Source organism: Haliaeetus leucocephalus, unplaced genomic scaffold (genome assembly GCF_000737465.1).
Source record: "Haliaeetus leucocephalus isolate CR32 unplaced genomic scaffold, Haliaeetus_leucocephalus-4.0 Scaffold253, whole genome shotgun sequence".
NCBI lineage: Eukaryota > Metazoa > Chordata > Aves > Accipitriformes > Accipitridae > Haliaeetus > Haliaeetus leucocephalus.
In genome coordinates, this window is record NW_010972689.1 from 64,774 (window position 1) to 70,587 (window position 5,814).

A 5,814-nucleotide genomic window follows, 5' to 3' on the forward strand; every position below is an offset into this window, starting at 1 on the left:
GATTTATTCTTCAGTAAAAAGTTAGAACTCCAGTAACATTTTATAAACCACAGGTTCAATGATGTAAGGGGAATTAGTACTGCACAGCCGACTTAAGAATCCCCAAGATTTAGCGTGATGGCTCCAAAATGCATGTATCACTCACCTAAAAGCTGAGGGCTCTCTCCCTCGAGGAGTTACCTCGGGCGGTGCCCCAACCCAAGGGGGAGTCCCCAGCTGCAGACCCACTGCTCCGAGGAGGACTGATTCCAACATGTCCTCCATCGGGACCCTGTTTATACCCCTGTCGAATCTGAATTGGCCAGGAGGGTCACCTCAGTGTACCTGGCATGTCTCGATTGGCCAGTTCAAATTTCAACCTGCGGCCTCCAAGGTTTCTTTGTCCCTGCCTGGAGAAGTTTCGTTTCCTGCTGGCGGGATGGGGAGGGGGGGGGGGAGTGTACTGTCACAAGTCTCACTACAGGAAAGACATTGAGGTGCTGGAGCGTGTCCAGAGAAGGCAACCAAGTTGGTGAGGGGCCTGGAGCACAAGTCTTATGAGGAGCGGCAGAGGGAACTGGGGCTGTTTAGTGTGGAGAAAAGGAGGCTGAGGGGAGACCTTATTGCTCCCTACAACTACCTGAAAGGAGGTTGTAGCGAGGTGGGTACTGGTCTCTTCTGTCAGGTGACTGGAGATAGGACAAGAGGAAATGGCTTCAAGTTGCACCAGGGGAGGTTTAGATTGGATATTAGGAAAAATTTCTTTGCTGAAAGTGTTGTCAGGCATTGGAACAGGCTGCCCAGGGAAGTGGTTGAGTCACCATCCCTAGAGGTATTCAAAGAGCATGTAGACAAGGCACTTCAGGACATGGTTTAGTGGGCATGGGTGATGGTTGGACTTGATGATCTTAAGGGTCTTTTCCAACTTAAACGATTCTATGCTTCTATGAAAATTAAAAAAGAAATTAAGCTTATTTTGTCTTTTGTTGTTCACAAGTTTTGGTGGGTTTTTCTTTTGTTTTGTTTTTTAAAATCATGGTTTTGTTCCAGACTGTTCCTAAATCTTTACATCTTTTTATTTTGCAAGGCAATCTAGCAAATGCTTATTCTCTTATTTTATTCTATCACTGAATTAGTAGTGGTAGTATATGAATTTCTTCTTATTTGAAGCTCTTGATATCTAAAACAGCCCTTCAATGACTATTCACTTCTTAAGTTCTCAATCTCAATTGAAATCTCTATGGAAAAGAGTATCTTTTCAAATCTCTCTCAAATTTGCCCTATTGTTAGATGTTCACTTTAATTCTGTAATTACTTCATTTCATTTGCAAACCATTCCACGTAAGCTGCTATGAAAGATGAAAATCAAAGCAGTATTATATTAGAAAAAATGAACAATAATAAAGAATTAAGGAGAATTTTCCCCACAATTTAAGGGCATAAGTATTGCTCTTTTAAAGCAGAGTTTTCTTCTCAGTTCATGCTTATAGTTGCACTTCAAAACTTTGCAGGTTTAGACATGTCTGAACAGAGGAGATATTCTAAAAAATTGATAATATATGCGTATTAAACAGCTGTTAACAGAAACTGGGATGTATTATTCCGTTTGTGGATGAACCTTGTTGCTTTACTTATTTATTTTCAGAAGCATGCTTTTCATGCACTTTTAACAATCTTCTTTTCCATTTCTCCTTGTAATGTTTTTTACATAGTTCCTATACACAGGGTGTTTTTTGGACAGTATCCATCAGCAGATTCATCATTCATCTACAGCTGAAATGCCAGAAACTTCACACACTTTAAAATATTCTATTTCTTCTTCCCTAGCCTGTTGCAGTCATCCATAAGCTCTTACTTAAGAAGAAATGTCTTAATATATCCAAAGATAACCCACTTTTAGATATCAGATAAATGTTGATAATATCTCTTTGATGAAAATCAGTTTTTAAATACAAATTAGACAATTGTTTTCTGCATTATATAGAAAACAGAGAGTTTCCCAGTCATAATTTTTAAATTATGCTACTGCCTGGTGTCATACCACTATCTGGGAAGAGAAAATGGTTTTGTTCAAATTTAATTTGATGTGAATGCTTTTATGATTTTACTGTTTCATTTTAAGAGACTACTTCAGTGAGTCACACATGCAACAGACCTGCATGTGTACCAGATTTGCTAAAATGCTAACCTAAAATTTCAAAGTCATGTTTTCATTTTGAAGTTTTATAGTGTAGACTCTTCTGCAACCTTGAGGAAAGGATCTCTGTAAAGTTGTCAAAGTGGTATACACAGGAATTCACTGCAGGCTAGAAATACTCTGCATACAGAGAAAGACAGGTGCAGCCACTACCTCATATAGCCTCAATGCTTCCTGTAAAGAAAATGAAATTCCCATTAAGAACCGTCTTTCCTGATAGATCAATAATGTCTCTTTTCAAAGATTTGTATTCTGAGTTCATGTAAGACAGAGAGGATATCACTTTTAAGAGACTAGAAAAAAAATACCCTGTCACTGAATCACACATGCTTATAATCTTCATTTTTCTGTCATTAACAGCAATCTTGTTCTCTTAACTTCAAAACTTGAAATAGTAACAATTACTTGAATTTAAGTGCATGCCATACTATGAAAGCTTTCTGAAATACATAGCTGCAATATTTCTGCTAGACTATATGAAAAATGGGTGATCAACCATTTTTGTCATCTATTTTGGAAGAAGAAAAATTGAAGTTTGCAATGATGTTCTACACTTCCATAAGTAATGATATGTTTTTAATTCCTACAGTACTGTGGTGAATGTTGCTGTAATGTCTAAGCTGACAGTTTAATTTCTTTTCAAAGTTTTGAGAAATTGCATTATCTTGTTGCCATGCTTCTGCACTTATAACTGCAAATTTAAATGCAAGGAAAGCAATCCAACTTCTCTAGTAATGACTGGATATCATTGTATGAAATTTTAGTAGAATTAATTTTTTTTTTTTTTAAGTATTTCTTAACATCCCAGTTAGGAAAAGGAAAAAGCACAAAAACTCCTGCTCTGAGAGATCGAAATTGTTTGAGTGAAAGTAGCACTGACCATCAGTCAACTACCTGACATTGATCAGGGCTCTCCTAAATGGCACCTAAAGGGATGTTGGCCTGAGGCTTATACATTTAGAAAAAAAAAAATCTCACTGAGAGGTTGGCTGTAGCATTCTTGTAGAACCGCCAGTAGCTGTTAACACAGCAACCTCGTCCTCCCAAGTATTTCATTCAAAATTAAAGAACGATGTCCAAACATCAGTGCACGAGTCACACCACCACCACTTCTTCAGTTGTGTGATGCTGTTAAGCACTACCTGAGCTGTGCCATTGGAGAAACATACTTTTGGGAACAAATTTATTTCAGCCTTGACTAAGTACAGCACTGCTTCACTGAATGAAACCAATAAGAAGCTTGGTCTCCAGATGAGTCAATTGTAAGGTTTTTCAGAGGTTTTCAGGGCCTCACAGCTCCTCCAGAAAGTAGCAGTTGCTTTTTAAAATCTAGTTGCATATGTTTTGCCCAAAAGCATACAATGACTTACTGACAGAATCAGGAATAAACTCCAGTTCTTGATTTACTGCCCCTTGCTTATTCCACTGTGGTTCACTAATCCTTCATGAAAGCACCATATAGGCCCATATCTTTGTCAACAAGTTGTATTTAATTTTGTTGGCCTTCTGTACCTTCAATTATAAATCAGCATCATTAACCTAATTTTTAATATATTTGGGGGAATCTAGTCTTTTCTGTCTTCTTTGACATATTCCTGAATGTGGTATTACTCGGAGAACCGTGTATCAAAGAAGTAACAAAATGTAATACTCATATATTCTTTTCACAATGGATCAGTTCTCTGACAGGGATTCTCAGTAGCAAGAAGGGACCAGATAGGCCATATATCTGTCAAGGAATAAAGATTCTCCCAGAGCCCACAGATGACTAAGAATGTTACTGAAGACCTGACCTGCAAAATATTAATTTTGTTCAGTTCAATCCACAGATCCTACAGACCTCCTTTCAGCTAGCTGGAAAAGAAGTTGGATTCTTCTGGCATGCATTTTATAAAAAAAGGGAGGAGTACCTGGACTTGCTATTACACAGTGTCTATTACACAGTACTATTGCATAGTACATTTTTACATAGTGTATCCATTGTCTCATTTGAACAATGAGAGTGCATTTAACTCTCATATAAACTAAACAAAAGCACTGTTTTGGAGTTGTTTTTTTTTTTTGGTTTAACATTAGATCACTACTAGCAAAGGACAAGTTTTAGGACCAGATGCTGTTGCTTTGAGCAACACAGACAAAAATAAGCACACATTTGCTAAATGGAGAGTAAGCAAGCAGACAGCCCTTTTGGATTAATAGAATATTCAAATCGCAGAATTTTAATGTAAGTCAAAAAGTTAAAAAATAAAGGAACTTAATTGATTTTAAATCTAAGTAATTCTGCTTTTAGTTTAATTTGGGGTTTACAAAGTATTATTTTGTCATGCTACTATTTATGGTTTTATAATTATATTTTCCTGGTGTTGCTTTGCTTCTTAGGAAGTCTGGCTACTCTTGCACATAAGGAAGAAAGGAAATTAACCTTGTAAAGTGAAAAAGGAATAGCAATGACTCATATCTTCTAAATGCAGAATTTCTTTTCTAGTCTTAGAGTCTTTCCCAGTTACTGTTACAAGGTAGAACTTATAATGAATAAAAAATTATCTATTGTGTGATTTTATTTCTTTTACAACATTCATTAAATACTTACAGTGTGATATGAATCAGAATAATGGGTAGAACCTTCAGTATGTTGCAGTTTTGTTTTCTCCTGCCTTTATTACAAATACAGAATGTGTAATTGATGCATGTAAGTAAAGTCAGAGGCTGAATAATAAAATGAAGTTAACATTTAAGGAAGACATTATCTTCTTTTACGATGAGTTCTGTGTTGCTTGGTAGTTTTTGGTTTGTTTGGGTTTGCATTCCTGTTACAGCTTGCTAGAGTTTTTTGTTACTCCTTATGCTCAAAATATGGAAAATACACACTATTTTTTCACAGAGTTATGAAGACAAAGATATGCTCAGGTACTGTTAGACTTCAGCTTTAATGAAAACTTTTTTTTCTATTACAGAGGTAGAAATTAAATAACTGCCTATGAAATTATATTCACTTAGTTATCTAAATTGCCTACTCTGAACACACTTAAAAAATTAAGGATGGCATTTTCTGCATTCAGAATATAATATCCAATACATCACTTCGCATAACTCTGTTCCCTGATGCTTTAGTACTTTCTTCTCCTTTCAGCTCCTTCAAGTAGAATCTATATTGATTTTGAATTAATTACTAAACTACCAGAAGACTCAATGGATGATTTCAGATGTAAACACTATGATCTGAAATTTTGAATCATATTAGTCACATTTTGGCCTATCTTCTGATAGCCTTTCTCATGTTGAATAACTTGTTACCTCACACATGATCCTAATGACTTCAGTATAACCATTTCCAAAAATCTCCTAAGCATACAAGAACAAGATCAGTATCTTGCTGTTTAGAAGAAGCTCTCCATATTTCTATATGAGAATATAACTGGTTTCTCAGTCATACTAAACAGATAAAGACACAAAAAAGACAAGGAACATTCAATATATATATATCAATATAGCATTGCATATAAATATTTGACAGCTGCATTAATTCTCAGAGACTGACAAACTGTTGTTCAAAAGCAAATTTATTCTTCCTGAAACAGTTCATTTTTTACTGCTCCTACTAGTTACAGGGAGGACACTCATCAGAAATCTTTCTTCTG